The sequence below is a fragment of the Leiobunum rupestre genome, chromosome 2 (genome assembly GCF_980474605.1).
Source record: "Leiobunum rupestre chromosome 2, qqLeiRupe1.1.hap1, whole genome shotgun sequence".
Lineage (NCBI taxonomy): Eukaryota > Metazoa > Arthropoda > Arachnida > Opiliones > Sclerosomatidae > Leiobunum > Leiobunum rupestre.
The window spans coordinates 50874813-50887178 of NC_143385.1; positions in this window are offsets into that span (position 1 = coordinate 50874813).

The following is a 12366-nucleotide window of genomic DNA, read 5'->3' on the forward strand; positions in this document are numbered from 1 at the left end:
TAGCAATCGAGCTCACCGCTTTTGTGGTCTTATTCGTAGAACCACTGGTTTTACGCCCGCATCTACCACATTCTTTCGTTCGATGTGCTTGCCAGTGCTGGACTATCCGTCTCCAGTTTGGAATCCTTACCCCAAGAAGGATATTGCAGCACTGGAACGCGTGCAGCGTAATTTCACGAGTTACTACCTCGGTCTTATTTGCCTGGTAATATTCCTTATAGCCAACGCGTACGAAATCTTCACCTTTGGCCACTCTCCGTTCGTAGAAGTGTTTCGGATATGGTCACACTCTTGAAAATTGTCAAGTCACCGACCTTTAATACAGTTGACAAAATGACATTTTGCATGGCTTTAGAAAATTCCTTCTTCTTCAGAAGTGCACGGACTTGGAATCATTTTCCAGCTGACATCCGGGAGAATGCCACTTCTCTTTCAATTCAACATTTTCGATCTTTGGTCTCGGAGTTCTTCTTTTCGAATTGGCTTCTTCAAAATTCTTAACTTATTTATTTATAATTTAATTAATATCTGGTATAATTTATATTGTGTATTTGTTTTTTAAATTATTTATTTTAATTGTTTGTACTGTTTTGATAACTACCCTGTATAGGCTTTGCCACTGTGGTTGCCTGCAAACTTTGTGTTGCGAAATAAATATTATTATTATTATTATTATTAATGATTTATATGGTCATTGCCGAGACAGACTATCATTAAGAAATTTATCATTGGGAGAATAGGAAGTGTCATACTTACAATACTATGCAACTTATGGTATTACTCAGTATGTGAATATGTAGCTTTTTTATAACTTTGGTCGTCATTTTCGAAAATGGCGAATTTTTTACTCTTCTTTAAACGTGTGGTAGAAGCAGTGGCGTAGCGAGGGGGGTGGAGGGGCCGACCGCCCTGGGCACCACCATTAGGAGGGTGGCCAATTGCCCCTTTTTACAAGTATGATTTTGGCGCGTTCATCCCTTCTACTTCGCCTCTCTTCCTATCCTCCTGGGAATTATGATTCCGCCCCGGGCGACAATGGCCCACACTACGCCACTGGGTAGAAGAGCGCTTCGTACTCCGGGCCGTGCTAAGAGGTCTCGCGGCCCCGGGCGAAATGCATGGGCGAAACTGATGTGATTGTAACGGCCCTCCGGTATATACATCCCTATGGTAAAATTTTAGAGGCCCTGGGCGACCGCCCGGCTCGCCACCCCCTAAGTAATATGTGGAAACAATATCGATTTACCCGGTTTCAATGCATGTTTGACAGCTTCCGGTTTGCTGTATTACGCAAAGACGCAAAGGGGCGGACTTAGAGTTCCTGGGTCAGGGGGCCCCGAAAGATCCCACGTCAATACGCTAGTTCAAAAAAACATTAAGCTTATTTAAATTGAATAACAGTTTTACGCCATGCTTTTTCAAAATGAAAACAATCAATAACTTTGAAACTATATTGATTCTATTTTTAATACTTATAGTATAAACGAAATATGAAATACTCTTTCGAAAAACACTAAACAACGAATTTGAGTAAGTCGAAATACGGTACCACGTAGCCTCTATTTCGTTTTACGGTGATCTATAGAGGTAAAACCATACCAAAACGACTACCTTGTAACCTTACATAACCAATCTCTTATCAACTCTGTGACTCCGTGTCAGGCCGCTCAGCAGAGAGGTAGTAGCCCCACCCTTTTCCCAGCATATACAAATTTGAATAGTCGAACTATAATTTGGATAATCATGGTCCAGTTGTTTCTTCCTTTAAGTGGGTGCTATGGCATTTTTTATTTTTTTTGGTTTTAGTTACGTTGTGACTTGTCACGTATGGAAATCAGGAACGTATGTAATTAAGTGCTTCGTCTTAGACGAGGGGTAAGACACTCTGCGAACTCGGTGTACACCACCGTACCTTTGACAGTGCTAAATGGAACTCGCGAACTCTTGAAAATATGTACCTTTAACAGTGCTAAATGCACGAACTCGGTGTACCGATTATATGAGACTGTCTTACCCCTCAGTCTTAGAGGGGTAGGGTGAAAAGTTAGGTTTTTGCCTAGTCAAATAGAAAAAGGTTGGTTTTTGGGCTCAAACAGAGTTCAAATAGAGAGGAGCACGCAGTGGTATAGCCAGATGGGTGGGCCAAGGGGCAAGTCCACCTCCCCCGAAACGTATGGCTTTTTTTTGTTTCCCATTGTGTGCTCCCTCCGAAATCAAATCCTGGTTACGGTGCTGGGCTGGAATCCGGGAGAATGTCACTCAGAATTCAATTCCGCTATTTCGTTCTTGAGTATCGGAATTCTTTTTTGGCATTTGGCTTCCGCAAAATTCTTAATTTCTTATGTTAAATTTAATTTTTTTTTAAATTTGGTTTTATCTATTTAAACCTTTTTTGTAGAGGTTTCAAATCTTTAATCTAATTTTTAATCGAATCTAACCACCACGTTTGTTTTGCGAAATATTATTATTATTAAATCAACAAACCTTTCTAGCTTGAATATTTTTTAGATATAGACGCGTCATCAGTCATGATTTTTTAAAATTACTGTGCAATAACACATTAATTGGTATAAACTAGATAGTAACAAATTTGCAAATAGCATTTTTTTAATGAAGGTCTATTAATTAATTAAGCAAAAACGTATTAAATGGTTTTTCCAAATGAATTTCAATGATTTTCTCGAAATGGACTTTCGGTCCTTGATGCGTTTTTGCTAATTAAGGCAGCTGAAAACGTCAAAGGGTACAAAATAATACGTAACGCAAGTAAAATTTTTATAATCATATTGTGAGTATAAACAAGTTGGCAAGCCAAAATATACCTCTCCTCGGAAGAATTGTCCCTAGTGGTATTAATTTCTCGAGATAACCCGTAAAGATATCTCCGCAATTTAGAGTTATTTTTTAAAAATGGTATCCCAGTTCTATCCCGCCCGGTATAAAATTTTAATTATAATTAAAATAATTGAGACGAAACGACCAATTTCAATTTATTCAGAATATCATAAGTTAGAGGGAATATAACCTGCAAAGCAATCTTTATGGAAGACCCCTTCAATTTTTCAAATTTCGCTGTACAGTGGCGCCAAACATTTTTAAAGCGAAAGGCAAGAGCGGTCAGAGCTGCAAGCGTTGGTGTTCCACACCAAATACCTGAGGTTATATTCCCTTTAAGTAGGTACAACAGTGAGTTAGACGTACACTCTTTTTCAAAAGTCTTTGGCCGTGGGCGATTTTGCAGTAAAAACTGAATATTTCAAAAACCGTTAATCGCACTGAAACTAAACTCGAGATAATCAATAAGGGCATCGTTGTCCATCATGTTGATCTGTTTCCGTGACGTAATTTTCAGCACGCGCCAAAATACGCCCATTTTGCAAATATTGAACTTTATAAAATATTGATTTTAGGAAAACATAAATGTGATTTTCAGAATCAGCGGAGTCAATTTATATTTAGAAAGTGTCACTGTATTTGTCGTATCTTCATTATTTCACGAGAAATTCGCGCGTGAAGAAATTTCAGATTTTAGGGATTGCTTACTTTGCTCACTATGAAAAATTGCTCCTAATATTAAAACATTATACTATAGATTATTTAATAATGCCGTTATTTTTTATTTGTGGTAACATGTTATATTTTAACTATCTAAAAAACACAGAAATTGTTTTTTAATTGCACAGCCGCGACTCGAGTTCGGATCCGATAAACCTTTTTTTAGGCCACAAAGTTGAAAAACGCATATTCCTTAAAAAATTATTTTGTGATCATTAATGTGGCGAATGTATAGAAACAAATGGAAAGTTCATAACAATAAAAAACAATAAAGCTTAAATAATAGTTATATTTTTACTATAAATGAACGAAAGTAATTGATTAAAAGATATTACTGTGATTATTAGATTGAGATATGAAATGAGTTGATATGGGACAAGGGGCCGTGCAGACGAGGGAAAGTGGGGGGGGGGGCAGAATCCGCATTGCCCCGTTGAAAAGGGCCCATGAGGGACTGTTAGGGGGCCCGCAAGCTGAAGGTGCCCACGGGAAAAGTTCAAGGGGGGGGGGGTGCAAATCGAAGCCCCACGAAAGCTCTGCACGGCCCTGATGTGACAAGATTTAATCTTAAATTACGAATAATCATTAATGATAATTTTCAAGTATAGGTAATTTATCAGTTGAACTCGGGTGATGTTATTTCACCAGTACATATTTACATAAGTTTATAGTATTTTACATAAGTCTGTCACTTCCTATGTTTTACGTGCAAAACTTTTACTGAGAGCTAGATACGAGAGAGACTTTATAATGGGCTTCGATGACGTTTTGCGTCTGCTCGTTATCGTGTCTAGCGGGGCGATTTTCGTACCATGATGACGTCACTCTATGATTAGCTCTTACGAGACGTTAGTACAATATTTTCCAAAGTGACATACTTATTGAAAAATATTATAGACGTATGATATTTATAATACCTGAGTTTCAAATATATAACTAGATATAGCCATAGGTGCTATAACTAAAATAAGTAGGACACTTTCTATTGCTTTAATTATAATTTCCTAACAGAACCTTTTTGCGACAAAGATACTCTCTTGAAGTTACCGTCCTTGGTGAATAATTTTCTTTAAGAATATAATCCTAATATCGGAGAGCCCGTTCTGGAGTCGTGAGGAACTTTGCCTTTGTTTTGAAGCCCGCGTGCGAATCACGCGTGCCAAAAAACATATTTGGGCTCGTGCCGCCGAATTTTTTATTTCATTTTATCAATTAAGTGTAATATTCCGCCGATCTATCGGAAACCAGATATTTTGGCTTAGGCGGAAGTCTCGCGTGTTTTAGACACTAGGGGGCTCTGTGCTGATAAAACATCTGGATTGCGCAATAGCTATGAAAATCAGTTCCGTTGCAAATCTCGTTAATTGTCATACTTACTGCTATTATGTTACTTATGATATAGCCTATTGAATCTTTCCATTATTTCCTTAATTATAGTCCTTTTTTCATCATTTATTTGAAATCAACACGCTTTCTCCAATTCACTTCCGCAAGAGAGCTTTACAACGAAAACAAACTTCACCATTGAGTTGAGAATAATAGCATTTCCGTACCCAAAAAACTACTAATCGAAGTTATGGGAATTCGAAGTTATGGGAATGCGAAGTTATGGGAATTTTCTATTCGGAGCTGTGATTTTCGAAATTATGAGTCGTTCCCGTATAGCCATATGGGTGGGCCAAGGGGCAAGTCTACCCCCCACCCCGAAACGTAAGGCTTTTTTTTGGTTTCCCATTAATTTGTAGGGGGAGTCATATAGTGAACTCGCTCGATGGTACATACAACATTTACACATAAAACGATCCGATAAATGAACGAGCTCTAGCTAAAACTGAGTAGGGATAGGGATACAAGTTTCCCGTATTTGATGCGACACACATTTCAAGCAGTGCCCCCGCCAGCAGTAGGCACAAGTAGGCACGTGCCTATGTTCAAAAATTTTAGGCCTATTTTAGGGGCCTTTAGAGTTTAAAAAAATGCCTCTGGGGCCTCCAATTGTGATTTTTAAATTTTATTTATTTTTAAAAATTGGTCATCTAGCCCCCTAAAAAAAAGAACTCCCATTCAATTTCCAAGAGTCCTAAATGGCCTTAACAAAACGTTCCCTTTTGAACCACCTATACTCGAAATCAATATTACTTGAGTACACAACCAAAAGCAGCGAACTCTGTGGTTTCTGCTTTTGGTAGTGTACTCTGTTAACATTGATTTAGAGTATATGACAAAAGACTGGCCCGGGACGGGGAAGTCCGTCGTGCAAGGAAAGCAGCAAACAAAAAACCACCTGTTCGCCTGAGTGATAACTTAGCTCCAACCAACACAATAAACATAAGCTTAGTTTCTAGGAATTCTACAAAAGGGGGCATAAAGTGAGAAACTGGATTTCTTTAATACGACTTAAACCGTTGCAACGCTTAAACGAAGGGAAATCCCAGCCGAGCTGAAGTCGAAGCGTAAAGCATCGTACCAGTCACTACTTTGAATAGAGAGCGTCCTGGGGATTATGGTTTTTTCTTTTTTACACTTTGTCCCTTTTGCGAAATCACGTGATATCAGTGACCACTGATCGTAGAGAAAGGACCTAGACCTTCGGTGGTCGGACTTGTCCCAGATAACGCGCGTTTCTTCATTTCGTTTTCTGCTCCTGAACAAACAGGTAGTTCTCAATTTCGATTCTCTCCCAGTCAAATTTTTTCTAAGTCTCTTCCGAGACTAACTTTGCCAATACAGCCTTTTTAAAGGCTATTTAGCTGTTTTAAGCTAATTTTTAAACAGCCTTTTTCAAGGCTAATTAGCTATTCTAGCTAAATTATTCAAAAAGCCCTTTTCAAGGCTAATTAGCTATTCTAGCTAAATTATTCAAAAAGCCTTTTTCAGGGCTTTGATATAGCTGGTATTATTAAAAAGTCTGTTTGAACTAAGCTTTATTTTCTTAAACCTTTTTAAGGTTATTTCACTATTAGTATATAATAGTAGCATTTTCAAATATGGGTACCAGAAATTTTTTATCTGGGTCCCAAAAATGAGAAAAACGGAAAAGGGAAGATAGTTTCGTTAGTAATCAGAAAGGTGCAATGGCACGTTTTTTGAAATCGTCGGCGCAAAGCCATAACTATAGTTCTGAAAAAAACCTAGTCAAAGAATTGGGAAAGGGTTTAGAATCCTTGGAGACTGATAACAGTCACTGTTTTAGTAATACTGCTGAAGTTTTTCCAAACGTCAGTACTGATATGGAAATGGAACTGACTCATGAAGGAGAAATTGCAGAAGTAATTGCAAACCCCAACTCTAACCATGCACAAAATACATCAAACAATGTGTCCAATTCAAAATAAATGGGCTTACACGCGTTGAATAACTTGAATATTAGTCTAGATAAAGATTGCCTTCCAGTTCAGCCTAAACTAAATCCTTTTCCTAAAAGATTAATTGGCGGTAAAAATCGAGGTTTCAATTCTTCTTGGTATGACAAATATCAAATGATTGAATATTCAGTTGCAAAGGATGCAGTGTATTGTTTTTGTTGCCGAAATTTTTGGGGCAGTAGAAACACTACATTTCTAAAGGGATTTTCGGATTGGAAAAACATGGGGACACAATTCGAACTTCCAACAAATCTTCTCACCAACTAGCCTATAAAATGTACTTAGACTACATGGAATCCAAATCCCGTGGATCAATAGTTTGCCAGGTTAACGACCACCATAGACTAGACGTTATTAGAAACAGAGAGGTCCTATCTACACACGTGGAAGTGATTATTTTATGTGCCCAACAAGATTTAGCACTTCAGGGGAACACTTACACATCCGCCGACAATATTGGGAATAGGGGAAACTTTATTGCAATATTAGCTATTTTAAAAAAAATGTCATGATTTAAAAGCAAGTTTAGTGAGAAAAATTATTGTTCAAGAGGTCAACTACTATAGGGTAGTTTGGGCGCTTGCCCAACGTGTTTAGCTCCGGGGGTCCGAATTAAAACGTAATAATTAGATTACTTTGAAATTTAAAATTGTCAAAATTATTTTAAGCACTAAACAAGAGGCTGTTTTACACATCAATATTAATTTAATAAGTTAAAACACAACAATAAAACAGTTCAGCTTGAAATAGCGCGAAACTAGACAATGGCCACTGTAGTCTTCCCCCTTAACAATGGGAGAGACAAGCCTAAATAAGTAGTTGATGAATTTGGGTAAAGAGGTAATCGTAGGGTGGAATTCTTCGATTAAAAGTAAAGTTGGTAATATTTATTTGTAAATAATATACTTAATAATAAAAAAATTATTAATTTAATGATAATAAAACTTTTATTAATTTAATAATGATAACATTTTTATTAATTTAATAATAATAAAATTTTTATTAATTTAATAATAATAAAAATTTTATTGATTTAATAATAACAAAATTTTTAAACAATTATATACAATTTGGCTAGTTAAAGAACAACAAAAATGACAAAGGAGTTTTTTTATGGGGGCCTCTTAATCACGCAGTGCCTACTCGCGAAAAAATCCTGGCGGGGCTACTGAGTGCAGTGACCAGCGGTGCCAGATCTAAAATCTGAAATTATCGTATCTAGGCCAAAAAATTATCGATTTTCCTGGAAAATTATTGTACATTTCTTTTTAGCGCTAAATTTTAATTCATACATAAATGCGTTGAATTTAGATGATTTTTTAAAGCACTACAGGAGTTTTATTTAAGGGAAATAAACAAAATGTCTATTATCATTATACACTGAACTTAATATGTTTAAAAATGTATTAAAAAATGCGGTAATAGCTAGGAGTAATAAACTCACACTCAGGACTACGCGTACAGAAAATGTATATCATTCATTTTTAAGTAGAAAAGTTATATAAATTAATAATAAAATATAAATCGTTCGTAGGTTTTTAAAAAAATCTAAAGATTATCGTACATTATACATAGTTTGCATCCCACGTCATCAATGACGCAGTTCCAAGTATAGATATAAGAACCAAGAATAAATATTTAATTTGAGCAAGAATGAACGGTTCTTCGCCGCCATTTTGAAGGTGTAGATTTCTTAGTAAAACGGGAGGGTTAACAGTTTCAATCGTCTGTTTGCGGATTTTAATTATTTTCAAATGATTAAGGAATTATTTTCACGTTAAAAATGGTTATCTGCCTGGTTAAAAATTGATCGAGTAGTTCAATTACCAAGGGAGAGCGAAAATTGTTTATTTTATTCGATAGTGAAGGTAATTGTAAAAAGGATGACCGCCAAGGCCTAACTTTGATAAGCTTTGTTAACTTCTTTTCGAAGATATTTCTGTCGTAATTTGATATTTTATTTAAATAACCCGGCTTTAGAATCTTATCTGGCTTTGTTTAGGGCCAATTTAAAATTTTAAAGCATAAATCTAATACGTTTTGTAGCTTTGACGAGATTACCAACAAAATGGCTACCTATTTAGTAGCTACGCGCGAAATGGTTTGAATTTTTGATCGCCCTCCCAGTTTCCTTGGAGACCATAGGCCCCTCCCTTCGGTGCAAACTATGTATAGTACGTTGAGGCAGAATTATCGAAAAAATAGTACGATATCGTACGCCATGAAAATTATAGTACGCCCTATAAATTTTGATTAAATTATCGCACTGTGGGATAATTATCGTACGTCTGGCAACGCTGGCAGTCACTGCACTCCACAAAAAGTTCGACAGAAAAAACAACAGGACAAGCCCCGATTCGGGGGGGGGGGTTATGGCTAATGAAAGGGGGTGGTGGAGCAATTTCCCGTTTGCCCACCTCAGCGCGTGCCCATGGAAAAAACCATATCCCATTTTCAAAATGGTCATAAAGGCTACGTTCAGTAGCTTGCAACAAATTAAAAGTTGCAGTATTTCGGAACCGGTTTTCTACTGTACGCTTTTTTCCATTTCCGGTGTGACGTAGCATTGCTGAACCGTTGCTGAAACATTTGAACCTGCTCTTCCAGCCGGTTTCTTCGTTTTTAAACGGAATCGTGTCGTCACAGCACGCGGGAAGGCTAGCTGCGAACGACACAGCAGACGATATTTTAAAAAAATTACAACAATCGTAAAAAAGCGTTCAACAAGACAGGATAAAAAAGTCTCAACGGAATCAACGCAAACGTAAAACGGTATATAACCGTTAAGCTTCACTGAACGTAGCCTGTGTCAACTCTAGACAAAGTTGGTTTGGTTAGCTACCCACTTACTCCATCCTTGAGTCCTCTACTTGTATTAAAGGGGCCGCCAAGAGCCCAGGTCAAAACGTATACTTCCGTGCCCTAAGAGAAAGCTTTTTCCTAGAAATATCAAGCCTAGTACCCGGACCCCCCCCCCCAAGGCAGAGGCGTAGTGAGGGGAGGGCAGGCGAGGCATCTGCCCTGGGCGCCGACGATCAGAGGGGCGCCAAAGAGGCACCCAAAGTATTGAAACGGATATTGAAATACATGAACCGAAATTATCAACGACCAGGTAAAAACGTATACTTCCGTGCCCTAAGAGAAAGCTTTTTCCTAGAAATATCAAGCCTAGTTACCCGGACCCACCTCTCCCCCCCCCCAAGGCAGAGGCGTAGCGAGGGGAGGGCAGGCGAGGCATCCGCCCCGGGCACCGACGATCAGAGGGGCGCCAAAGAGGCACCCAAAGTATTGAAACGGATATTGAAATACATGAACCGAAATTATCAACGACCAGGTAAAAACGTATACTTCCGTGCCCTAAGAGAAAGCTTTTTCCTAGAAATATCAAGCCTAGTACCCGGACCCACCTCTCTCCCCCCCCCCAAGGCAGAGGCGTAGCGAGGGGAGGGCAGGCGAGGCATTCGCCCCGGGCACCGACGATCAGAGGGGCGCCAAAGAGGCACCCAAAGTATTGAAACGGATATTGAAATACATGAACCGAAATTATCAACGACCAGGTAAAAGCGTATACTTCCGTGCCCTAAGAGAAAGCTTTTTCCTAGAAATATCAAGCCTAGTACCCGGACCCACCTCTCCCCCCCCCCAAGGCAGAGGCGTAGCGAGGGGAGGGCAGGCGAGGCATTCGCCCCGGGCACCGACGATCAGAGGGGCGCCAAAGAGGCACCCAAAGTATTGAAACGGATATTGAAATACATGAACCGAAATTATCAACGACCAGGTCAAAACGTATACTTCCGTGCCCTAAGAGAAAGCTTTTTCCTAGAAATATCAAGCCTAGTACCCGGACCCCCCCCCCCCCCAAGGCAGAGGCGTAGCGAGGGGAGGGCAGGCGAGGCATCCGCCCCGTGCGCCGACGATCAGAGGGGCGCCAGAGGCACCCAAAGTATTAAAACTATTATTGTATAATATATTACACTCATTATTGTTGAAAATTAAAAAGTTGAATTGTGAATGTGACTTTTTCTGCCCGTCAAGATTTACGGGCGTTTGAAGAAAGATAAAAAATGTCGTTATTTTAGATATTAAACTACAATCATTGTTCCGGGTTTTCTAGGAAGCTTATTTTTGATTACATTTTATTTTGTTAAATATAATAACAATTATCTGTTTGCCATACTTCGTAATTTAAGTCTGACCGGGCGAAGGGGGGGGGGGCAAGCCTGATAATGAGTATATAATGGGTGCTGAGGGGGGGCGCAAATTTGGGAGTTTTGCACTGGGCGCCAAATATCCGCGCTACGCCACTGCCCCAAGGTTGTACGGGACCCGGTAATTTGTACCGGCTTCCCCCTCTCTTGTCGGGCCTGGACGTTAACCTTGATAAATCCATTTTACTTCTGTAGAATTCTAAACACGAAACGCCGATATAAGTCGGTTGACAATTCATTCGACGCAGAGTTTGCTTTACAGGGGTAAGCAAAAACTTGGATTTCTTTAGCTTCTTTCAATCGAGAGATGGCGCCAATATGTCCTAAATTACGCTTTGAAGCAAAAACCAGCCGAAGAAGTCATATATGACAACAGCCGAGGAAGCTGCCTACTGTTCCAGGCACGCACCGGCGCCCTCACAACGGCAGCCAGGGAGTTCGAGATACTTGGGACCGCACCAACATGCAAACTCTGCGCTGCCCCGTCAGAAACCGTGGCCACATCTTGGAATAGTGCCCGCTGTTGACCCCGGAACGATTTTTAATACGCGAGTCCGAGCAAGTGCCTATGGGATAAACCCCATCATCCCCGGATTATCTCCGATGGCTTGGACTAACCGCGGAAAAACCAAAAAAAGGGACGATGGAGGGCACCAATCACCTCCTAGACAGGTGGTGGTCGCTCCGCAAACCTAATAAATGACGAACGTGGTGACAAACACCATGTACCCCCCTGCGCCCCTTATACGAAAGTTTAAGTGAGCCTCCCTGATTTAAAACGGACCAAATTTGGAGTGGGAAAGTGAACTGCACTGAACTGAATTGAACTGAATTGAACTGTAGCGAAAACGTACTAGTGGCGGCATCTCAAGAACTTCTGAAATTAAAAACGAAATCCTAACATCACCATGCCCCTGTGACTTACTACCCAGTTATACATCAGTAAACCCACCTATAGGCATTTGACTTAATTATTTAAAAATAAAAACAAAAAATATACAATCGATATTTAACAACCTCGAAACATAACAAACAAGTTGGCAAGCCAAAATATACCCGATCTCCTCGGAAGAATGGTCCCTAGTGGTATTAATTTCTCGAGACGACCCTTAAAGATATCTCCGCCATTCAGAGTTATTTACTGAAAACGTAATCCCGGTTCTATCCCACCCGGTATAAAATTTTAATTTTAATTAAAATAATTGAGACGAAACAACCGAGTTTATTTTATTCAGAAT